This window comes from Bubalus kerabau, chromosome X (genome assembly GCF_029407905.1).
Source record: "Bubalus kerabau isolate K-KA32 ecotype Philippines breed swamp buffalo chromosome X, PCC_UOA_SB_1v2, whole genome shotgun sequence".
NCBI lineage: Eukaryota > Metazoa > Chordata > Mammalia > Artiodactyla > Bovidae > Bubalus > Bubalus kerabau.
The window spans coordinates 4,423,466-4,449,548 of record NC_073647.1 but is presented as its reverse complement, the minus strand read 5'-3'; the positions used below and the strand labels follow the sequence as shown (position 1 = coordinate 4,449,548).

The 26,083-nt window shown below is 43.7% G+C and overlaps 1 protein-coding gene across 1 annotated transcript in view; it reads left to right on the top strand.

The window, feature by feature from the left end:
* The first annotated feature begins 7,025 nt into the window (after window positions 1-7,025).
* Window positions 7,026-26,083, top strand: part of LOC129640274 (dedicator of cytokinesis protein 11-like) — a 73,967-nt gene continuing 54,909 nt past the window's right edge. The window contains exon 1 of the mRNA XM_055565488.1: window positions 7,026-7,377. The gene's annotated coding sequence lies outside the window, so the exon portion shown is untranslated. The remainder of the gene's footprint in view (window positions 7,378-26,083) is intronic.

Below are 26,083 nucleotides of genomic sequence, written 5' to 3'. Positions count from 1 at the left end.
ACCCTCTCTAGGAAGAGACACAGGGAATTAAACTGCTTCCTAGCTCGTGGGTGCTGCGGCCTTAGACCCATTTCACAGAAACTGATAATCGCAGCTGATTCAGTTTCACCGTGGCCAGCCTAGAATGACACGCAAATGAAGCCCCGTGTTGGGGGGGGACAGCCATCACCTTGTGGAATGGGATTCAGTCAAGGTGCCACTGTCTTCTCCCACACCTACTGCGCCACAGAGCCACAGCACACAGACTCCTCCCCAAAGGGCTTCACCACCGAGCTGCCTTGGGGATGGAGGGCTGAGCGCAAACAGGAAATCAAATGGCGTAAAGGAGAAATGAAAGAAAAGGGACTGAAAACAAATGGGATATTGTCAGCAGAAAGGAGAACAACAGAAGCGGAACCTCAAGATACAAGGGAACACTAAAGATGAAAGAGTTCTAGAACTTCTAATAATAGTTCCCAGTTAGGAGTGCTTACTCTGTGTTAGGCACTGGATAAGCATTTCATGTGAGTTTGTTCATCTCATTCAATACTGACAACAAACCCTGTGGTATGTATATTTTACAAAAAATAAAACACGCTCTTGCAATGAAGAGCCCCCCAGCCACACACACACAACATTTAAAAGAAATCGAAAGAGGAGGTGATAAAAAGAAACAGAAAAAATGGAACAAACAGAAAGCACAAAACCAGATGGTAGAAATAAGTTGAAACATACTAGAACTAAACTCTACAGTTAAAAGACAATGATTGCCTATAGGATAGAAAACAAAGAGATTTGCACTCTATGCTGTTTCCAAGAGCACATCTAAAACATAGCAGAGACAGGCGAGTAAGGATGTGTGGAAAGGTACAAGGTACACAGTACTAACCAAAAGAAAGCTTATGAAGTGAGACTAATATTAGTCAAAACAGAACCTGAGGCCAATAACATTCACAGATTAATGAAACCTACTTCTTAGTGATTAATAACTCGGTTCTCTATGTGCTCAATCCATCAGTCATATCCAGTTGTTTGCGACCCTTTGGACTGTAGCTCACCAGGCTCCTCTGTCCATGGGATTCTCCAGACAAGAATACTGGAGTGAGTTGCCATGCCCTCCTCCAGGAGATCTTCCCAACCCTGGGGTCGAACCCGTATCTGCTGTACTGGCAGGAAGATTCTTTATCACTAAGCTATTGGCGAAGCCATCGATGGTTCACTATGAAGCTATAACAGTTCTAGATTTGCATGCCTCTGATGAAATAGCTTCAAAAATACATCTTTGTAAAGCAAAAATGAACAGAATTATAAGGAGAGCTTGATAGATCCACCACCAGAGTATCATAGTGGGAGATTTTAACATGTCTCAGTGACTGGCAGGTTCAATAAGAAAAGGAAAAGCTCAGCAAGTGCATGGATTTGACCAACACAACCCACAGACTTGATATAATGTAAACACACAGAACACTGGGCTCCATAATTGGAGAATTGTTCCTCAAACACTCATGGAACATTTACAAATATCAGCTATGCATTGTGTCATAAAGCAAACCTGATCAAATCTGCAAGGCTTGGTACCATCCTGGGAAGTGAGAATGCAGAGGAGTTAAGTGCTGGCCTTGGCTTCTGTGACTTAGAAGTGGGGAGGCTGGTCCAGAGAGCCCAAGGCCACGGCCCAGCACCAGGAATGCGACCCACAACGTGGTCTAGCTGCAGTCATGCTGCTTTAAGTAGCAGAGAGTCAGAAAGAGCAATCCAGGGAAGGAGCTGTGGGCGATATGGTGTCATTTCGTTGGGGAACTAAATCAAGACAGGTGTTGCTGCTCCCCTGCCCTCCCCCAAGCCTGGTGTTTTCCAAGTGAATAGTGAGACTTCCATTCCTTGCTTGCTGAAGCAAATGTCCAGCAGCCTGATAAGCAAAGTGACCTCTAAGTTCAGCTCAGTTCAGTCGCTCTGACTCTTTGCGACCGCATGGACTGAAGTATGCCAGGCTTCCCTGTCCATCACCAATTCCTGGAGTTTGCCCAAGTTCATTGAATAGGTGATGCCATCCAACCATTTAATCCTCTCTCGTCCCCTTCTCCTCCCACCTTCAATCATTCTCAGCATCAGGGTCTTTTCAAAAGAGTCAGTTCTTTGCATCAGGTGGCCAAAGATTTGGAGTTTCAGATGCAACATCAGTCCTTACAATGAATATTCAGGACTGATTTCCTTTAGGATGGACTGGTTGGATCTCCCTGCAGACCAAGGGACTCTCAAGAGTCTTCTCCAACACCACAGTTCAAAGGCATCAATTCTTTGGCACTCAGCTTTCTGTATAGTCCAGTTCTCACACCCATACATGACTACTGGAAAAACTGAACCTTTGGCTAGAAGGACCCTTGTTGGCAAAGCAATGTCTCTGCTTTTTAATATGCTGTCTAGGTTGGTCATAACTTTTCTTCCAAGGAGCTTTTCTTCTTTTAATTTCATGGCTGCAGTCACCATCTGCAGTCATTTTGGAGCCCAAGAAAAGAAAGTCTGTCACTGTTTCCATTGTTTCCTCATCTATTTGCCATGAAGTAATGGGACTGGATGGCATGATCTTCGTTTTCTGAATGTGGACTTTTAAGCCAACTTTTTCACTCTCCTCTTTCACTTTCATCAAGAGGCTGTTTAGTTCTTTGTTTTCTGATAAAAGGGTGGTGTCATCTGCATATCTGAGGTTATTGATATTTCTCCTGGCAATCTTGATTCCAGCTTGTGTTTCATCCAGCCCAGCATTTCTCATGATGTACTCTGCATATAAGTTAAATAAGCAGGGTGAAAATATACAGCCTTCAGGTGCTCCTTTCCCAATTTGGAGCCAGTAGGTTGTTCCATGTCCAGTTCTAACTGTTGCTTCTTGACCTGCATACAGATTTCTCAGGAGGCAGGTCAGGTGGTCTGGTATTCCCATCTCTTGAAGAATTTTCCAGTTTGTTGTGATCCACAAAATCAAGACTTTGCAATAGTCAATAAAACATAAGTAGATGTTTTTCTGGCACTCTGTCACTTTGTTGATGATCCAAGGGATGTTTGCAATTCGACCTCTGGTTCCTCTCCCTTGTCTAAATCCAGCTTGATTATCTGGAAGTTCATGGTTCATGTACTGTGAAGGCCTGGCTTGGAGAATTTTGAGCATTACTTTGCTAGTGTGTGAGATGAATGCAATCCTGTGGTAGTTTGAGAATTCTTTGGCATTGCCTTTCTTTGGGACTGAAATGAAAGCGGACCTTTTTCAGTCCTGTGGCCACTGCTGAGTTTTCCAAATTTGCTGGCATATCGAGTGCAGCACTTTCACAACATCATCTTTCAGGATTTGAAGTAGCTCAACTGGAATTTCATCACCTCCACTAACTTTGTTCATTGTGATGCTTCCCAGGGCCCACTTGACTTCGCATTCCAGGATGTGGCTCTAGATGAGTGATCACACCATCTCGATTATCTGGGTCATGAAGATCTTTTTTTTTTTTTTTTTTATCATTTTTGTATATATTCTTGCCACCTCTTAATATTGTTTGCTTCTTTTAGGTCCATATCATTTCTGTCCTTTATTGTGCCCATCTTTGCATTAAATGTTCCCTTGCTATCTCTAATTTTCTTGAAGAGATCTCTAGTCTTTCCCATTCTATTGTTTTCCTCTCTTTCTTTGCATTGATCCCTGAGGAAGGCTTTCTTATCTCTCCTTGCTATTCTTTGGAACTCTGCATTCAAATGGGTATATCCTTCCTTTTCTCCTTTGCCTTTTCCTTCTGTTCTTTGGAAGTGCACACTAGCACACTGATGCCCAGAGCAGTGTCACAGCTATGCAAAGAGCCCCCTCCTCAGAGAAACACCTTGGATAGACGGGATGGAGAAGAGGCAGGAGGGCTGGAGATGTGGTGTTCAGATGTAACTCATAACACATTCTAGACAAACAATGGAGGCTTTTCAGGGCCAGAAGCTGCAGGACACTAACATGCAAATGATGTATTTGCATCTTTAAAGTGAAGAGTCCTGAGTCCTGAGGCACCAGCACAGATGGGGCTGTTGAAGACCTGATGGTGTGTACAGACTGGCCCTGCCTGGGTCAGGGAAGGGGCAGGACCTGAATAGGGCTTTCCTCCAGGGTGGAGCGGAGAAGGCAATGGCACCCCACTCCAGTAGTCTTGCCTGGAAAATTCCATGGACGGAGGAGCCTGGTGGGCTGCAGTCCATGGGGTCGCTACAAGTTGGACACAACTGAGTGACTTCACTTTCACTTTTCACTTTCATGCATTGGAGGAGGAAATGGCAACCCACTCCAGTGTTCTTGCCTGGAGAATCCCAGGGACCGGGAAGCCTGGTGGGCTGCCATCTATGCGGTTGCACAGAGTCGGACACAACTGAAGCGACTTAGCAGCAGCAGCAGCAGCCAGGGTGGAGAGTGTAGAGAGAAGGTGGCAGAGGTCCTGGCTGAGACCTGGGCTAGAGGCCCCAATGACAGCACCCCAATCTGAGGCCAAAGGACAAGCCCTGGACTAACAATGAGGCACAGCTGCTGCTAAGTCGCTTCAGTCCTGTCCGACTCTGTGCGACCCCATCGATGGCAGCCCACCAGGCTCTCCCGTCCCTGGAATTCTCCAGGCAAGAACACTAAAGTGGGTTGCCATTTCTTTCTCCAATGCATGAAACTGAAAAGTGAAAGTGAAGTCCCTCAGTCATGTCTGACTCCTAGCGACCCCTTGGACTGCAGCCTACCAGGCTCCTCCATCCATGGGATTGATTTTTCAGGCAAGAGTACTGGAGTGGGTTGCCACTTCCTTCTCTGAACAATGAGGCACAGAATCTCTGAGAAAAGAAGAGAAAAGCTGAGAGAAAAATAGCCAAGAAAAGAAGAGAAGCTAAAGGCAAAGGAGAAAAGGAAAGAAGATTTACCCATTTGAATGTAGAGTTCCAAAGAATAGCAAGGGGTCTGATCCCTGGGTCAGGAAGATCCCCTGGGGAAGAAAATGGCAACCCACTCCAGTATTCTTGCCTGGAAAATCCCATAGACAGACGAGCCTGGCTGGCTGGCTACAGTCCATGAGGTCACAGAGTTGAACACAACTAAGCACCTAGCACCGGAGAGGGCGATGGCACCCCACTCCAGTATTCTTGCCTGGAAAATCCCATGGATGGAGGAGCCTGGTAGGCTTCAGTCCATGGGGTTGCTAAGAGTCTGACACGACTGAGCGACTTCACTTTCACTTTTCACTTTCCTGCATTGGAGAAGGAAATGGCAACCCACTACATTGTTCATGCCTGGAGAATCCCAGGGATGGGGGAGCCTGGTAGGCTGCCATCGATGGGGTCGCACAGAGTCGGACACGACTGAAGCGACTTAGCAGCAGCAGCAGCAAGCACCTAGCACACAATGACAAAATAATCCCCTCCCAATGGTGTCCATGACCTTATCCCAGACAACTGTGCATATGTTTGTTACCTTATAAGGCAAAAGTGACTTTGCAGATGTGATTATATTAATGAGTTTCAAAAACTAGTTTTTATTGACATATAGTTGATTTAAAATGTTGGTTTAGTTTCTACTGTACAGCAAAGTGAGTCAGTTATACATATACATAGATCCACTCTTTTTAAGATTCTATTCCCATATAGGTCACTACAGAGTATTGAGTAGAGTTTCCTGTGCTATACAGTAGCTTTTTATTAATAGAAATCAAGGATTTTGAGATGGGAAAATGATCATGGATTATCTAGTAGGTCCTATATATTTTTTCCCTTTTACACTAAAAAGATTTTGTGCACAAATTTTACAAGATTACACTCCATTTACAGTTATTACAAAATATTGGCTATATTCCTTGTGCTATAGAATACATCCTCGCTACCTACCTAACACCCAGTAGTTTGTACCTCCCATTCCCCTACCCCAACCACTAGCTTCTCTAGAGCTGGTGGGTCCAATCAAATCACCAGGATTTTTATAAATGGAAAAGGAAGGCAGGAGGGTGAGGGTCAGAGTCAGAGAAAGAGATGTGACAAGGGAAGCAGAGGTCTGAGTGGTGCAGGAAGCAGTCAAGGAATGTAGCAGTCTCTAGAAGCTGGGAAAGGCAGGGAAATAGATTCACCCTCACACCCTCCAGAAGTGAACACAGGTCTGCCTACAGCTTGACTGTAGTCCAATGAGACTTCTGACCTACAGAATTCTAATATCAATATCATAAAACTGGGTGGTTTAAAGCCACTAAATTTGTGATAATTTGTTACAGCAGCCACAGGAAAACTAAAGGGTTCTTCCTCCATCCTCATCATCCTTAATCCTCACAATCACCCACTTTCAACGTATTCAGTGCGTACTTTTCCAGCTCACCTTCCATCTCCCAATATATATATCTATAAAAAAAGAAGTGTATAGAAAGTTGGCTGTGAGTTTTGAAAAATCCAAGTACATAGTATGGTACTCTGTTGTGCTCAGATGCTCAGTCCTGCCTGACTGTTTGCGACCCTATGAATTGTAGCCCACCAGGCTTCTCTGTCCATGGGATTCTCCAGGCAAGAATACTGGCGTGGGTTGCCATGCCCTCCTCCAGAGGATCTTCCTACCCAGGGATCGAACCTGGGTCTCCTGCATTCCAGAGGGATTCTTACCACCTGACCCACCAGGGAAGCCCAGCATGGCACTGTCTCTCATATTTAACATTTAGCTTTTTTCTTTCTTTCTATGTTCAACTTCGCATTATGTATCACCAGCTTTCAAATATACCTTCCGGACCGTTCACAAAGCACGCTCCCACCAAGTGCCCTCTTTGGTCTTCCAAGTGCACCCTGTGAAGTCAGGCCTGGGATTTCTAACCCTGGAGTCAGAGTTTTAGGAAACAAGGGCTCAGAGGCCAATGACTGCAAGCTGAGACTCCAGAAGTCCAGGTCAAGGCTCCTTCTGGAGGCCGCTCTGCCCTGCCCGGGTGCTCGGCTGGACACGTTCGAGGTTCCTCCGGGCTGCACACCATTCGTACCGAGCCCGGCGGTGCCCGGGCCTGGCCGTGACGAGGCCGGGGCCGCTCTGCCTGGCCGGCGATCGAACTCCCGGGGCGCGACGGAGGCTCGGCTGCCGCGGGGCCAGGTGTCGCGCCTCGGAAGCCGCTGCTGGAGCCGCGGGCGCCCCGTCCCTCTGCCGGCGCTGGCCCCGGGGTTATCTGCGGCCGGTGGGCCGGGTGGCCCTTCCCGTGTGCCCCGGCCCCCCCACCTCCAGGGAGGCAGAGCCGGGAAGTGGTACCGGGAGCGAAAGAGGCGGAGACTGCGGCGGCTGCAGCCCGGCCGGGCTCCGAGCGAGGGGCTGCATGGAGCGGCCGGCGCGGCTCTGAGGGCTGTGGGCGCTGCTGCTCTTTGCCGGCCGCGGCGGCGTGGCTGCGCCCGCGGGTGAGTAAGGTCCCCCGGCCGGGGCAGCGGGAATCGCGGCCGAGAGGCCCGCTGGGGCGCCTGGGGCCGAGGGCCGCGGCGGAGTCCGGGTCGAGGGCCCTCTTCCGGACATCCCGCGGCCGCGGCGGCAGGCGCCTCCCGCGCCCGGCTGGAGTTTGGGGGACCCGGGCCGACCGGGGTTTCCTGGATCCCGGGCGACTGGGTTGGCGGGGCAGGAGGACGACGACTTGTCGCCGCACTTCCCTTGGCCGTAGGGCAGCGCCGAGGAGCCTGGCGCCAAGGCCTGGGGCCCGAAAGGAGTTCGCGGGGTCAGGGGCGGGAGTGTCGCCCGTGGCCCGGAGCGGGGATGAGGGGCCGGGAGGCTGCGGGGACGGCGACCAAGGTCCGGGAGTGCGGGTGACGCGCCGAGGCTCCTTGCGCGGCGGGTCCAGCAAGGTGGCGGCAGTCGAAGGGAATCTCTGAAGCGCCTAGTCCCTGTAGCAAAGGACGGGTCTGCTCTGGCACACAAGAAATCCATGGGAAATCCGGAGCACCATCCGCGTGGAAGCCTTTTTCTTTAGTAACCTTTTTATTTTGGAATAATTTTCGATTTACAGAAAAGTTGCACAGATGTGAGTTCTCATATGCTCCTCACCTGGTGTGGCCATGTAAATGAATCAACCAGAGTTACTGTGAAAACTTGGAGGGAGGGGGCACTAATGAATTCCTGAGGGACAGCTTTTGGCCTGAGCGACCTTCTGGACGTTTTTTTGGTGACCATAGTAGCTCCAAAGTTGATAGGTTTTATTGTCACGTTGACACAAACACCCACAATTTGTTTATTGCTTTTTCAGCCAGTGCCTTGGGCTTTGAAACCCCAGTTGAAATGTTGATTGGGAAACTTGGATGCCCTCTATTGATTCAGTCAACAAAACCTATGCCCACTCTGCGTGCCCTGTGCCAGGCAGTGTTCTAGGGGCAGAGAATACAGTGGTGAGCAAAACAGAGCAAGTCCTTGCCCTTTGGAGCTGGTATGCTATTGGTAGAGTCAGCGTAAGGGGAGGGGGAAGTAAAATATAAGGTATGTTAGAGGGCAGTAAGTACTATGGAGAAAAACAAAGCAGTCCAGAGGTTTGCCATTCTAAATAGCGTGGACTACGTAGACTGCCACTGAAAAGGCAGCATTTGAGGAGAGACTTGAGGGAAGTTTGTAGTTTGCCAGTCATTCATTCAACTGCCTGCCTTCTTTAGTACTGAGCCAGGTGTTGTGCATTGGCTTAGAGCCTTAGAGTATATTGTGTAATCGTTGTGCCCCCCATGCTCCTAGTTCACTTGGGGGGATCTGATTTCCATAATCATGGGGCAGCTACAGTGCAGACAAGGGAGGGGGGTCACCCATCCCCTCGGTTGTTGTCATTGAGTTACTCAGTCACGTCCGACTCTTTTCCGACCCCGTGGACTGTAGCCCTCCAGGCCCCTCTGACCATGGGAATTTCCCAGGCAAGAATATTGGAGTGGGTTGCCATATCCTTCTCCAGGGGATCTTCCCGACCCAGGGATCAAACCCGCATCTCCTGCATTGCATTGTATTGCAGGTGGGTTCTTTGCTGCTGAGCCCGCAGGGAAGCCACCCATCTCCTTAGTCTCCTGATTTTCACCGTGCCACTCCAGTCCCCTCCCTCCTCCAGACTCCCTCTCCCACACACCTCACACCTGGAACAACAAACAGCTGACTCTAGCTGATACTGGCAATCCCCAACTAATCAGTTTTGTCACAGAGGTTCATTGGCGACTTGGTTACTCAGAAATACAGAAACTTTTTCCCATTGGAAATATTGATTCAATTGCATTAAGATATGGTGGCGGGGGGGCGGGGAGCAAAACAAAACAGGGGACTTGACTATTATAATGGTCTGACCTTACCCAGCTGTGGGACTTCAGGACTGGTCATTTCTCTCTCTCGTGCAACAGTGTTCTCTGTGAAAGGAGGTTGAACTCCATAAGTTTTAAGGGCTCCTCCAGCTCTAATCATTTGAGCGTTTATAAAAATGATTAGGTTACCAGCTTAGTTTTAGTCTGTGTAGATTGGTAAGTCTACATTGTGGCATTCTTAGTAACAACTAGCATTTCTATAGTGTTTAGTCTATGCCGGGCAGCATTCTAAGTTTTCCACTTGACCTATTTCATCTTTCCACAGAACCTCTCCTGTTGGTGCTGTTACCATTCTTGTTTTGTATAGGAGGAAACAGGCACGGCAAGGCCCAGAGGCTTGCCCAGAGTCTCGTAGGTGCTAGACTGCAGGAGGGAGCTAGGCTGCTGACCCCAGCAGTGGCTTCCAGAGACCATGCCCCTAACCACTGCATTCATTGCCTCTCTCTGCAGAAATGAGGAGAGTCCTTGGCTGGGAGGGGAGCTGGGCCTCTCCCAGTGCTGCAGGGCAGGACTGGTGGGCATTCACGCAAGTATGTACAGGCCATTGGTAAAAAGTGAATGATCATGTATTGGAGACTTGCTTTATGACTGCCAGACTGTGTAGTCCAAACAATAAGTACCACAGGCATTCAGAAGAGGGGAAACTGAGGGCTGGGAATTGTGAGGAAGAACTGAAATTTGAGCTAGACTTTTAGGGTGGGTGACATTTGAGTTGGTAGAGGAGAAGTTATTCCCAGTTTGGGAGGCGAGCAGGAGCACAGGCCCAGAAGTAATGGTGGTGGTGCCCCTGTGGGCTCAACGAGGAGTCCGGCTTGGCAGGAGGGTGTATTGGCCAAACCAGTCAAGGCAGAAGGGCTTTATTTGCCCTTGAGGCTGAGTTGGGGTGCAGAGGGAGGGAAATCACACTGGAAGAGTAGTCAACAGGGAGACTTGATGAGTGTGGGGCTGGAGGGAGGGGGGGCTCACCAGACTGCAAAGCTCCCCAGGAATCTAGGATTGGAGGTGGCCCCTGGAAAGATAGGTCATGCATGCCTTCTGTCCAGGCTCGGGCCTAACTGCTGTATGTCTGCCTGCCTCACGAGACACAGCAGAGCACATGAGTATGATCAGGATAATTAAGAGAGGTGTTGCAAGAAAAGCACTGAAAGAGGTTGATGGTTAAGATGTAAAGGAAGGAGATGGATGACTCACGTATGACCCGTGATTTCCTTGACTTTTCCCAACATATGCATGCTTCTGCCAACTCCTGTGACTGAACGAGAGACAGCACAAGCTTTGAGTTAAGCCTTATTATTAGAGACAGCATTGATCGTATTCATTCGAAATTAGAATGGGATCTTGCGCTAGAAGTGGGAAGATGTAGAAGTCAGTTGGTTTCAGGACATTGATGGAAACTCACTCAGAACCTTGCTACTCTGCCTTAGGTTAAATTCAGAGGATCCCATCACAGGCCTCTTGTGTTAACAGCACTACCTTGAGTGCACCCCACAAAATTTCTAGAAGAAAAGCACTTGCTGAAGAGCAAAGAACCTGTGAGTCAATTAAATCCAGACCGATCAGGCTACATCCATCTTTATATTCTCTGTGGTGCCACATGGTGTATTCCCTCCAGACATCACAAATAAACCCAGAAGCCCCTGGTTGTTGTCCCTTCCAATCAGACTGCTGGCCCTAAGCTTCTTCTAGTGGAAATCCTGGAATCACCCTGAACAGTCTCTGGCCTAGAGAAACCTAAATCCAGTGGGAGAAATGGACATGGCCACAAACCTCTTTATCATTTGCTGCTGCTGCTAAGTCACTTCAGTCGTGTCCGAATCTGTGCAACCCCATAGACAGCAGCCCACCAGGCTCCCCCATCCCTGGGATTCTCCAGGCAAAAACACAGGAGTGAGTTGCCATTTCCTCCTCCAATGCACGAAAGTGAAAAGTGAAAGTGAAGTCACTCAGTCGTGTCTGACTCTTAGTGACCCCATGGACTCCAGCCTACCAGGCTCCTCCATCCATGGGATTTTCCAGGCAAGAGTACTGGAGTGGGGTGCCATTGCCTTCTCCATTATTATTTGCTACAGTAGAGGAAATCTGTCAAGTGCTATGGGTACTCAAGTGCTTTCCAGGTGTCACTAGTGGTAAAGAACCTGCCTGCCAAAGCAAGAGACCCAGGAGAAGAGGGTTCAATCCCTGAGTCAGAAAGATCCCCTGAAGGAGTGCATGGCTATCCACTGTAGTACTCTTGCCTGAGAATCCACATGGACAGAGAAGCCTGGCAGGCTGCAATCCAGTGAGTTGCAGAGTCAGACACGACTGAAGCGAGTTAGCACACAGCACACACACACAGACGTGACCTATAAGAGCGAGGTGATAAGGACCTGAAGAGAACACTGGAGGTGAGGATGGGGGAAGAGTAGATCTGAGAGGTGGTTTCCCAACTAAGTGTTGTTGTTCAGTCGCTCAGTTATGTCTGACTCTTTGCCACCCAAGGGACTGCAGCAAGCCAGGCTTCCCTGTCAATCATCATCTCCTGGAGCTTGCTCACACTCATGTCCATTGAGTCGGTGATGCCATCCAACCACCTCATCCCCTGATGTCCCCTTCTACTCCTGCCTTCAACCTTGCCCAGCATCAGGGTCTTTTCCAATGAGTCAGTTTTTTGCATTAGGTGGCCAAAGTACTGGAGTTTGAGGTTTAGCATCAGTCCTTGCAGTGACTATTCATGATTGACTTCCTTTATGATTGACTGCATCTGAGTGACCGCATGGCTAATCGGTGGAATGGGCAAACTACATAGGCTAGATCTGGGAAGGGAGGTGTCTAGGATTTAAGTTTTAGCATTCCTCTCTCACTGATTTTTGTTGGGCATGGGGACAGTAGCTGGTAGACTTTGACCTTAGACTATTACTATATTTTAACTTAAAATAGATTTATTTCCATCATACAGTTTGAGCTTTGAAATAATTTTATTTAAAAATTAGTTTCTGGCCATGCCATGGGAGCCTCGGTTGGCCTCAGATAGCCAGTCGCCCACCGTCCCCACCATGGGGCCGCTGCCCAGGTCCTTTGGGGCATGGCGTGGCATGTCCCTCCACGTGTTGGGACCGAGTCCAATACAGAGAAATCTTCATCCTGGAACACAGGCACGACCAGAAAGGCAGCAGCCCCCTCACCCAACACTGCACCACTCAATTGTGGGGAACCTGGGGGAACCTGGTGCTAAACCATTCCTAGATGACCTGCTTCTGGGTTGGGGTTTTGCATGTAGCAGAGCAGCTCTCTCGCTTCGATCTATTGAAAGTCAGCCCTCAATACAAAGGTTTGGCAAAAGAAATAAGGTTATCAAAATTTCTGTTTAGTAACAGGATATTTTTTTTTTTAAGACAAAAAAATTAGTTTCTATGGTCAGGCAATAGTTTTAGAAGTGCTAAAGTATTTTTTCATGCAGAACATAGAATACATTAAATGACTAAGGTAAACAGAAGAAAATATCAATAACCAAAAGTCATATTTAACATTGTAGCTTTTATTTGACCCAGGATTTACAAAATCAAACGCAAACAAAAAGACAGGAAGGGTTCTTTGAGAGTAAGGAATGCTGTTGCTATCTTCACAGGACCATTATCCAGTTTTGTATGGTGTCAGGTTCTTTTCCAGACTCTGTTCTCTTTACCTTGATGTATAATTGTATTATTTACAATTTACCATTTCCTCTTTACTATATATGATAGAATACAAGCAAAGGGTTTTTGTAAACTGCATGTCCTCTGGAAGTACAATCAGAAGGTTAACTCATTCCCAGTACCACACTTGTTTACACAATTTCTTCCCCTTTCTTTTTCCTACTTTTGCTAAAACAAAAACAAACACACACACACACACACACACACACACAAACACCACCCCCCAAACAAAACAAACAAACAAAATCCCTGGGAACGTCCCTGTGGCTAAGACTCTGCACTGGCAATGCAGAGGTCCTGGGTTCAATCTCTGGACAGGGAAACAGATCTCACATTCTGCACCTAAGACCCCCATGAAGCCAAATAATAAATAAGTACTTAAAAAAAAAAAAAACAAATAGCAATGAAGAACATAGAAGCACCTGGGTTTTGATCAGCACAATACAGTAGTTAAATGTTACTTATTTTCTATTTAGTTTTTAGTAAATATTAAACATTTTTTTCTAATGCAGGATATAAAATCATAAAATAAGTTGACAGTTAACTTGCCAGTGATTGAAACACATCAAATGTTACATATGAATAACTAATTCTAAAGTAAATTAATAAAAGTTTTAAATAACTAGAATCAAGTACTTAGAATGTATTATTTCAGCAAAAGTCAAATCATAATATAGTAAATTTTACTTCTTTTCCATTTTGTTTTTAGTAAATATTATTTTAAGTATTTTTATAATAATGCAGGATATAAAAACATAAAATAAGTTGATAGTTAACTTGCCAGAGAGATTGAAACACATCAAAAGCTAGATATGAATTCTAAAGTACATTAATGAAACAGTTTTAAGCAACTACAACCTATGATTTAGAGTAAAAGGCAAAGATTACTGATGCTATGTTATAAGCTTCCATGTTTTGGGAAAGAAATATGTAAAGGGAGATAATATTCAACCCTGGTGGTACTTCATTCCAAGAGAGGTTGAATCAAATTAACACCCACAACCACAACTTACTGTTTTTGTCTCCCCACAAGCTAAAAAGTGGGGGAATGTTGAAAGTGACTGCTATTATGTATGGGCTTTTTTTAAAGGGTGATGAAGATATTCTAAAACTGTGGTGATGGTTTTACAAGTTTTTAAATATACCATAGAAACTAATGTATTGTACTCTATTTTAAAGGGTGAGTTTTATGGCACATGAATTCACTCAATAACTTTGTTTTTTCTACACGCCCAAGGACACATGAAAAAAAAAAAAAAGTAAAGAGAAAAGGAGTTGAATACCACCACGGCCCAGGGAAAGTAAGGAGGGTGGTAGGGGGAGGACAGAGGAAAGGAAGCAGAGGGACATGCATTGCTGACTAGTTCTCCCCTCCTCCATTCACTATACATGTGCACACACTTGCACACGTACACACGTGCAAACACATGCACACACACACACACACACACATGCACACACACACTGTGATAACCAGTGACAAGCAACTGGCTGCTTTTTGTTACGGATAAAACCATAACTGCTTTGTTTCCTGAAAAGGTCTCCTGCTCTTGTAAATGTTGCCCTTGCTTGCTAAATAGTTGGTCTTTGTTAATGAGGTTTTTCCTTCTTATGCTCTTGCTTTTTGATTTTTAAAAGCAAATTTTCATAACTAGTATACAGCCTGTGTCACATCTTCTCTTTTGTAATTTAAGTCATGCTGTATGGTATCTGGAAAGTCATGCTCACTTTATTCTGAAAAATATCTGCTTCTGAATCTTTCTCAGTGTAAGTATTGTTTTTACCTTGTCAAGCCAAGTAAGTATTTCACAAGTATTACAGGGTTGAACTCTTACAGTCCAGGCCTTTTAGGTGTTCTCTTGGCTTTCTTTTTTTTTTTTTTTTTTTTTAATATATGCCTTCTTATTGACTCATAAGGGCTTCCCAGGTGGCACCAGTAATAAAGAACTTACCTGCCAGTACAAGAGTCTAAGAGACTCCATGGATGGGAAGATCCCCAGGAGGAGGGCATGACAACCCACTGCCATATTCTTCTAGAGAATCCCAGGGACAGAGGCGCCTGGCAGGCTACAGTCCACAGTGTTGCAAAAACTAGGACACAACTAAACCAACTCAGCATGGCACACACGGACTCACAGACACTAGCAGCTTAATTTCAACAAAAAGATGATCATCTCTACACTTTTATATAGAAGTAGAGGGATTCTGAAAACTAAGTCTCTCTCTTTGTAGCTGAATTTTATTAACTGGCAATAAGTCACTATTTCAAACTCTTAGTCATTTGCTCAACATTTTATTGCCTGTATATTATGTTCTGGGAAGTAGAATCAAAGTCAGGAATTATCAGTTACATAGTCTGAATACAAATGTTAAATAGTCTGAATTGATAGGAAGACTGTCCTCTTGGACCAGAAAAGTAGTCTCCTTAAGAGACAGACGGAGCGATAGCTACATCCCCCCTTTTTCTCACTGTATCTTGACTTTTCTCTTTATTGAAGACCCTGAGTGCAAGCCCGAGTCTCATCTTGTGGCTTATCAGCATCACGGGCTGCACCTGTAGCTCCATTCGTATCCTTCCTTGCTGTGGACTGTTCTCTGCAAGGTGTCTGGCTACTGCTCTCTCTCATTGAAACGCGAAAAACACCAAATGATGGTCTTTGCACATTAGAGCTTGAAGTATAGTCTAAAGGAAATAGATGTAAAGTGGGGTTTTCGTCTCTCTGTGTAATAGGAGAAAATATGCTTTTGGTGTAACCAATCATACTTTCCTCTGAAGTTTCAGATAATATTTCAGCGGGTAGCTCTTCTTCTGGAGAAATAACGGAAAGGCTCCAAGGGAAATCAATCTCAGTCCTCTGTGTGAAAATGTATCTTCTTTGTGGATGGCCAAGCCTGGCATCAGGAAGGCTGGAGTCATCTTGAAATCCAAACACTGTCTGAGGGCCGAGTGTAGACGCTGAAGGAACAGTGCTAGATGACTTCTGACTGCCACTGCTTATTGTGATAGTCTTAGTGCTGTTAGAGGAGATCTCGTGAGGGCTCTCTGGCACCTCAAAGACATCCTGACTATACAATGGAACCTGAAGCTCGGAAATGTGTGGCTGTTTCTTTTTCCCTCGAGCTTTCATCTGTTTGGTTTTCATTTGTGTTTTCATTTTGAGAGCCACATGCCTCTCAGGTCCGGGCAGAGGGTCCGCGATCGAAATAACTGACTCGCTCTTTTGAGACCCAGGGACAGAGTCATCGTCACTATCAGAAGAAGAACGGCGAGACTGTGGCTGTTTCCTCTTGAGCCTAGCCGAAAGCTGCTTGTTTTCTTCTCTTAGTTTATTCCTTTCTGCTGTGAGCTCACCAGTAAATTTCAGATTTTGTTGTTGGATATCATAAAATTTTTGCTGTAGCGTATTTCTGTACATTTCATTTACTGTAGAGCCATCGCATACTTCAGCGTTTAACTGACCTCGCAGGTCATGGGTAGCGTCATTCAGGTCTGTCCCTTGCTCCGTCAACTCTTTAATTCTGGACATGGAGCCTGTCCAGCTCTCGTCTGACAATTGCTCTTTCCTCAAACTGGTTACTTCCCCCTGAAGTCGGAGTGGCTCTCCGTCATGGAGCTCTTTTAATGTTAGCCAGGTTTTTGTAAAATCTTCAGAAGCTACATCACAGAGGCTAATCTGTGTTTTATCTCCTTCGGAAGAACTCTGCCCACTTTCCCTGTCCTCTTCACCCCCATCCCCCACCTCCATCTTGATTCCCTGACTGGGATTGGGAAACAGTGGAGACACGCATCAACAAAAAAGAGCTGTGGACGGGATGACAGTTTAAACTCTTCTACAGACCTGTGAAGCAGCTTCCAGGCACTGGGTGGGCAATTGGGCAGGCAAGAGGATGGATCGAAGATGGCTCAGGGTGGACAGGATGGCGCATTTTGGGGGCTGGAAGGAGACACCAGCCTCCTTTTGCCGAGAAAAGCGAAGGCGTGTGGGAGGGAAGATGGCGCCTTCAAGCCACCCTGTGCCGGACTGGAGACTGGAGAGACCGGAAACGCAGTGAACTCTGGGAAAGCCCCGCTGAGCTGAAGTGCGTCACAAAAGGCGGTGGGGGTGGAGGGAGTTGGAACTTACCCCCTGCTTTATTTTTGAAACAAAGTAATTTGACCCAGTTTTAGCATCTTTCTTCCTGACAGTCAGTATTTTATAATCATTGAAAACCGCAAATACCCATGGTGTTAGCAAGTTGGATGTAAAGTCAAAAGCCATGCACTCTTTCCTCTCTGTCACCCCTCCGTTTAGGCAACAGTGCTTAGAGGTCCATTCCTAGATTCGGAGGCTCTCGGGAGACTGGCAATTCTGTAACTGATTACTGTTGCGACCCATGCTAGATCTTTGCTGGTGGCTCAGTAGGTAATGCGGGAGAGCCAGGTTCAATCTCTGGATCGGGAAGATCCCCTGGAGAAGGAAATGGCAACCCACTCCAGTATTCCTGCCTGGAGAATTCCATGGATAGAAGAGCCTAACCCATGAATTTTCAAATATCATTTGTTACAATGCCAAGTATGGTAATATAGCACTAACATGCTACTGTTTTTCTAACTAGAGTATGTTTGTTTCACTTTAGATACATGGGGAAAAGAATCATAGCAAGGTAATTCCCATAGCAGTGCAATTTCCTCTTTTTTTCTTCTCTTCCAACAGAGGGCAGTCTTAGTCATGCCATGCAAAACCTAGATGCTTCCTTTTGAGTTAGCCTTATGGTACCCATGATTTATTGAATGCTTCTCAACTCAAAGTTGAAATTAACCTGATGGGAAGTGATACATTTTTAAAGTTTTCCAAAAGGTAGTGGTTAGACTGATATGCACAGTTTCCAGTCTAATCCTAGAACAGATGCTTGTCTCTTCTGAAGCTCGTGAGAAAGGGCTAGATCCAGGGGAAGGCAGGAAATCATCAAGTGAGGACAGTTGTCAGGTCTATACTTTTGTTTACAACCTATTGATACCCACTTCAGTTACTAATGTAAACAGAAATCGCCAAGAGCAATTGAGATATATATTATATATTATTTCTTTCTTGTTTTTGCTGTGTAAGTCTTAGTGAAATGAATACTTAAGGAAACATTTGTGTGACCCTAAGGAAAAGATGACTTGCTTATTTCGATAAGATATGTTTCCGAGGTAGAGTTAGTCATTAAAGGAACTTAAATAGATGTCTTTTATTTTTTAAAATAAGTTTCATAGCACTTGGAAAAACTAAAGAGGCAGTTTGGATGGGGTTTATTGCTGAGTCTCTGGAACATCCTAATAATTCAGATGACAATTTCTACTGTCTCCCCAGCACTGGGAACTGGTTGGGAACTGCTATGGTAACTACCACCATCAATCTTAATCACTAAGATTGTGCTGACCTGCCCTCTGTGTTTAGTAGAGGATGGACAAAGGCTTTTTCCTCAGTCCCTGTATTACCCAGTTGTTAATTTTTTAACTAAACCCTAAAATTCAAGGAGAACAAAATAAAAATGAGGAAATAGACATGTTTATAGAGTAAAAAGGTTCTGATCCAAGTTTAACTCTGGCCCAGAGACAGATTAGATAGGCCTCATTCTTAAACATCTAAATTCAGGAAACCACCCCCCTAACTCCCTACCGCCCCTCCCCCCCGTGAGCTCTGAGTATCCCTCTCACCGTTTTCTCTGACTCTTGCCTTTCCTATCTCCTGAGAAAAAGACGGAAAATTATTGGAGTATTGTCCACTCTACTCTAATATTTTTGAGGAGAGGAAGGAAAGTAAGAATTTTCTCTAAATTCCTTACTTGTATTCTTGTAGTATAAGCTATTTTAAATACATAGTAAGCATCATACAGTTTCCAGTGATGTCTCATTTAAGCCAAATAATAGTTGGTAGGCTACTGAGCGTAGCACAATGTTTATGTGGAAATCTAGTCATTTATTAGTTAAAAAAATCTAACATTGAGATACAGTATTAGAGTACTTCATTTCCTAACTTTAACCTTTATTTTAGAGTGCATAATGCCTGGCTGTCAAAACACTTTGGAGTAGCCTGAAAATCGCAAACCATGCCAGCTCTTTGAAACAGATCAAGAATAATGCAGGACGGGCTTCAGCATCTTAATAGCCTGGAAAGTTTATTTACACTTAATCACAGTAAGTGCAAAATGTAGCTAGGGTACTCATTTGAAAGAGACATTAATACTATTTGACCCAAATCACCAGTACAGCTGGAGATCATTTTACATACATCGATACATTTGCATATCTCTGTTTCTGTACAGTCATTTTCTCGTATGTGAATATAAGATCAAATATGCATGGATTGTTTCTGGCAGTTTTAGTTAATAGTGAGTTCTTAGTTTAATATGAAGGAGATTAATTTTCTCATTGAACTATTATTCTTATGTGATTTTACATTCAATATCTTTTATCTATACTTTAATGAAAATAATGAATCTGAATAAAATAGTATATATAATATTTGTTTAGAATGACTATTTTTCATTCAGTGATTATTAAGGGATTGCCCATGCTCAGCTGTCTGCAGAGGTCAGAGCACTGTAAATACTGTTCTGACAAAGACGTATTTCACACAGGTTGAAATATTAACAAGTTCAATAGGAAGCTAGAGGGTTATATACATGAAAGTATTCTCTGAAAGCAAATCTTAATAAAAAGTCAAAGAGTGAGTCAATGTTCATTACCAGACAGTCCTTTAGAGGTTGCATAAGAGGAAGCCAGCAGAACTGCTCTGCCATGAGGACTAATCATAAACACAAATGTCTTGAGCAGATGGATGCTGAGCTACTAGACTCAGGACCTTTCAAAAAAAAAATGGGAGTGGTACAGCCTTCAGCTTTGCTCTTTGTCTCTTATAACAATGTATTGAAGCTGTGTCTTTCAGTTGGCCCAGATGCTTTGTTTTCCTTCTGATTTAGAAACAAGCCTCACACCTTTGGCATCATTGAAAACATCAGGCCATAGGGAACCCCTGTATATAACATAGCTGCTTTTCTATGATTTCTCATTTTTGCCCATATAATTAGAGCACAGCCTAAAATGCCTCCCATGTTATTTCTTAGGTACATACCTAGATCATCACTCACATCTTGTGTACGAAGAAGTTGGCACCTATTTATTTGTTACAGAGCTGTTGATACAGAGCTGAAGTAAAAAATTTCAGAATTGATTAACCCAGATGGTATTTGATTAAGGAGTAAATACAGCAAAACTCATTAAGTCTGCAGGTACTGAGAGCCTGGTGTCTTTTTGCTTGTCTCTCTGAGTCCTTGGGAGAGAAAATCATTCAAAACTGTTATGTGAATCCCTGTGTCATACAGTTTTAATTTCCTTTTTTTGTTTTAATCTCAGGTTCTACAACAGCTGAAGCAAACATTTTCCATCAGGCACTTCTTGAAGGAAATACTGCTATGGAAGTTTCCCTAACAGTATTAGATACCATATCATTTTTCACTCAGTGTTTCAAGGTAAAAATGAAAAGTTAGAATTTAGTCAGTATCGTTGCAAAGAAATTACACAAAAATTAACTAGACAGATGAAGCTTAGTACAATAGAAAAGCCCCCAGTGAGCAGTCAGGAAACTTGGGTGGCAGACCTAGTGTGACCTCAAGAAATCACTGAGACTCATCCTTAAAATGAGAGTTGGACTGTTAACAATTTGTTCTTTATTCTCCTTCTCTGTTATTTTTGTGTTTAAAAACAGGCTTTTTTTCATACTTTTATGAAAATATCCAGTCATTTCTGGCCCAAATTATGATTGAGTCCGTTTATCCAAATACCCGTTGAAAATAGGTGTCTTGTGAAGCCAGAAGATGTCCAGGCAGGCTGGCTGGCTGGCGTCCCTTGTCATGTGCTTATTGGTTTTATTCAGATGCTTGCCTCTCAGTACAAATCATCATTGCTAGGATTAAAAAATAGAAGAAGAAGAAATTGAAAGCAGTTATCTTGCAGGGTTGTTGAAGGTGTAAAATGAGATAATGGATATTAGTGAGCTTTGAATAAACACTGTATAACTATGTGCTTTGCTTAGTTGCTCAGGCGTGTCTGACTCTGGGACCACATGGACTGTAGCCCAACAGGCTCCTCTGTCCCTGGGATTCTCCAGGCAAGAATGCTGGAGTGGGTTGCCATTTCCTCCTCCAGGGGATCTTCCCAACTGAGGGATTGAACCCAGGTTTCCCGCATTGCAGGAGGACTTTTTCCTGGCTGAGCTACCAGGGGAGCCCATATAACCATAATGTGACATAACAGTAGCAGGAGAAGTCAAAAGTGAAAACTCTTGCTGGCTTTTCATCTGCGTTACACAGATTTTTTTTTTTTTTCCTTTTCTTTCCCCTTCTCAAAGTAATTCAGTTAATTGCTCAGGCCTCCAGATTTACTATGCAAACCAGGACTGTGCTTTCAAAGAGGCATATAAGGGAAAACTAAATTAGATACTAATCAGAAATAAGCTGCAGTATCTTTATATGCAGTATTAAGTTTGTTCTGATTAAAATGCAACCCAAATTTATTTTTTTTTATGCCAGCAAATAAGAGCAGAGAAGGCAATGGCACCCCACTCCAGTACTCTTGCCTGGAAAATCCCATGGATGGAGGAGCCTGGTAGGCTGCAGTCCATGGAGTCGCTGAGGGTCGGACATGACTGAGCGACTTCACTTTCACTTTTCACCATTCACTTTCATGCACTGGAGAAGGAAATGGCAACCCACTCCAGTGTTCTTGCCTGGAGAATCCTAGAGACAGGGGAGCCTGGTGGGTTGCCGTCCATGGGTTCACACAGAGTCAGACATGACTGAAGTGACTTAGCAGCAAATAAGACATTTGGTTTCATGGTTTGCATTGTATTTCTTCCTCCTGTTCAGACATTTCTTATTTATGTAACATACATCTCTTGGTAGATGACAGGCACTATCCTAGGTGATTTAGAAATATTAGCTCATTTTTTATTGTGGACTGGAGGTAGAAAAGGGGACTGCAGATGGGCACCACGGATCTTTTAGAGATGATGGGAATGACTAGATTGTAATAAATGGACAACTCCGTAAATTTACTAAAAATAATTGAATGATAAATTTAAAATAGGTAAATCTTGTTGTATGTAAATTAAACCCCAATCAACTTAAAAGTACAAATGAGAACTGACCTTTAATTCTCACACTAGCTTTGCGATGTAGATGCTGTTATTTTTCCCATTAAATTTTTTTGTTACTTATGTTAGCTCCATGGGTCTTAGTTGCAGCACTCAGGATTTTTGATCTTCTCTGGATGCGGGATCTTTTCACTGTGGCATGCCAACTCTTAGTTGCAGCATGTGGGATCTAGTTCCTTGACTAGGGTTTGAACCTAGGCCCCTCCTGATGCCAGTGCAGAGTCTTAACCAATGGACCGCCAGGGAAGTCTCTATTTTTCCCATTTCAAAGTGAGAGAAGTGAAGCTCACAGGGAGCTTAATGTCACATAGCTAGTTGGTAGCAGATCAGGATTCTGATCTTGCCAATTATCATAAGAGTCCATGCTTCTAAACACTACCGCATTCTTTTATTTTTATTTTTTTTAATTTTTTTTAATTTTATTTTATTTTTAAACTTTACATAATTGTATTAGTTTTGCCAAATATCTAAATGAATCCGCCACAGGTATACATGTGTTCCCCATCCTGAACCCTCCTCCCTCCTCCCTCCCCATACCATCCCTCTGGGTCGTCCCAGTACACCAGCCCCAAGCATCCAGTATCGTGCATGGAACCTGGACTGGCAACTCGTTTCATACATGATATTTTACGTGTTTCAATGCCATACCCCATTCTTTTAAAACAGTAGCCAGAAAGATGGAGCACCTTTCCGGGATTCTGTCTATCATCGTTACCAATAAATCTGTTACAAGTTGAATATGGTTTTTTTTTTTTTTTTTAGATCTCATTGTAATTTTTTTTTTAATTAAAGGATAATTGCTTTACAGACGGAGAAGGCAATGGCACCCCACTCTAATACTCTTGCCTGGAAAATCCCACGGATGGAGGAGCCTGGTAGGCTGCAGTCCATGGGGTCGCTAAGTGTTGGAGACCACTGAGCGACTTCACTTTCACTTTTCACTTTCATGCATTGGAGAAGGAAATGGCAACCCACTCCAGTGTTCTTGCCTGGAGAATCCCAGGGACAGGGGAGCTTGGTGGGCTGCCGTCTATGGGGTCGCACAGAGTCGGACACGACTGAAGCGACCTAGCAGCAGCAGCGGCTTTACAGATTTTGTCATTTTCTATCAAACTTCAACATGAATCAGCCATAGGTATACATATATCCCCTCCCTTTAGAAACTCCCTCCCATCTCCCGCCACATCCCACCCCTCTAGGTTGATACAGAGCCCCTGTTTGAGTTTCCTGAGACAACAGCAAATTCCTGTTGGCTATCTACATATGGTAATGTAAGTTTCTGTGTTACTCTCATACATCTCACCCTATCCTCCCCTCCTCCCACATCCATCAGTCTATTCTCCATGTCTGTTTCTCCATGCTGCCCTGCAAATAAATTTTTCAGTATCATTTTTCTAGATTCTGTATATATGTGTCAGTATACGATATTTCTCTTCCTCTTTCTGACTTACTTCACTCTGTGTAATAGGGTCTAGGTTCATCCACCTCATCAGAGCTGACTCAAATGTGTTCCTTTTTATGGCTGAGTAATATTCCATTGTGTATATGTACGACAACTTCTTTATCCATTCATCTGTCGATGGACATCTAGGTTGCTTCCATGTTCTAGCTATTGTAAAGAGTGCTGCAGTAGACAATGGGATACATGCATCTTTTTCAGTTTTGGTTTCCTCAGGGTATATGCCTAGGAGTGGGACTGCTGGGTCATATGGCTGTTTTATTCCTAGTTTTAAAGGAATCTCCATACCGTCAGCCATAGTGGCTGTATCAATTTACATTCCTGCCAACAGTGCAAGAGCATTCCCTTTTCTCCACATGCTCTCCAGCATTCACTGTTTGTAGACTTTTTGATGATGGCCATTCTGACCAGTATGAGGTGATACCTCATTGTAGTTTTGATTTGCATTTCTCTAATAATGAGCAATGTTGAATATCTTTTCATGTGTTTATTAGCCATCTGTATGTCTTCTTTGGAGAAATGTCTGTTTCTCTCTTTTCCCCATGTTTTGATTGGGTTGTTTATTTTTCTGGTATTGAGTTGTATGCATTACTTGTATATTTTGGAAATTAATCCTGTGTCTGTTGTTTCATTTGCTATTATTTTCTCCCATTCTGAAGGTTGTCTTTTCACTTTGCTCATAGTACTCTTTGCTGTGCAAAGGCTTTTAAGTTTAATCAGGTCCCACTTGTTTACTTTTGTTTTTATTTCCATTACTCTAGGAGGTGGGTCATAGAGGATCTGGCTGTGATTTATGTCATCGAGTGTTCTGCCTATGTTTTCGGCTAAGAGTTTTATAGTTTCTGGTCTTACATTTAGGTCTTTAATCCATTTTGAGTTTATCTTTGTGTGTGCTGTTAGGAAGTGTTCTAATTTCATTCTTTTACATGTAGCTGTTCAGTTTTCCCAGCACCATTCATTGAAGAGGCTGTCTCTGCCATTGTATATTCTTGCCTCCTCTGTCAGAAATAAGGTACCCATAGGTGCATGGGTTTATTTCTGGGATTTCTATCTTGTTCCATAGGTCTATATTTCTGTTTTTCTACCAGTAACATACTGTCTCGATCACTGCAGCTTTGTAGTATAATTTGAAATCAGGAAAGTTGATGCCTCCAGTTCTGTTCTTCTTTGTCAGTATTGCTTTGGCTATTCAGTGTCCTTATGTGTTTCCATACGAATGGTGCAATATTTTGTTCTAGTTCTGTGAAAAGTTCCATTGGTCATTTGATAGGGATCACACTGAATCTATAGATTGCATTTGGTAGTATAGTCATTTTCACAATATTGATTCCTCCTTCCCGGGAACATGGAATATCCTTCCATCTGTTTATATCGTCTTTGATTTCTTTCAGCAGTGTCTTATAATTTTCTTTGTACAGTTCTTTTGCTTCCTTAGGTAGTTTATTCCTAGATATTTAATTCGTTCTGTTGCAATGGTTAATGGGATTGATTCCTTAATTTCTATTTATGATTTTTTGTTGTTAGTATATAGAAATGCAAGTGATTTCTGAGTATTGAATTTGTATCCTGCAACTTTGCCAAATTCACTGATTAGGTCTATTAGTTTTCTGGTAGTATCTTTTGGGTTTTCTATGTACATTATCATGTCATCAGCAAACAGTGAGAGCTTTATTTCTTCTTTTCCATCTGGATTCCTTTTATTTCTTTTTCTTCTCTGATTGCTGTAGCTAGGGCTTTCAAAACTATGTTGAATAGTGGTGAAAGTGGACCCCCTTGTCTTGTTCCTGAGCTTCGGGGGAATGTTTTCAGTTTTTCACCATTGAGAATAGTGTTTACTATACTTTTATCATATATGACCTTTACTATGTTGAGGTAGGTTCGTTCTATGCCCGTTTTTTGGAAGAGTTTTAATCATAAAAGGGTGCTGAATTTTGTCAAAGGCTTTTTCTGCATCTATTGAGATTATACGGTTTCTATCTTTCCATTGGTTAATATGGCATATCACATTGATTGATTTGTCTATATTGATGAATCCTTGCATCCCTGGAATAAACCCAACTTGATCATGGTGTATGAGCTTTTTAATGTGTTATTGAATTCTGTTTGCTAAAATTTTGTTGAGGATTTTTGAATCTATGTTCATCAGTGTTATTGGCCTGTAGTTTTCTTTTTTGGTGTTGTCTTTGTCTGCTTTTGGTATCAGGGTGATGGTAGCCTCATAGAATGAGTTTGGAAGTGTTCCTTTCTCTGCAATTTTTTGAAAGAGTTTTAGAAAGATAGGCATTAGCTCTTCTCTAAATGTTTGATAGAGTTCTCCTGTGAAGCCATCAGGTCCTGGGCTTTTGTTTTTTTGGGAGATTTTTGATCACATTTTCAATTTCAGTGCTGGTAATTGGGCTGTTCATAATTTCTCTTTCTTCCTGGTTCAGTCATGGAAGATTGAACTTTTCTAAGAATCTGTCCTTTTCTTCCAGTTTATCCATTTTATT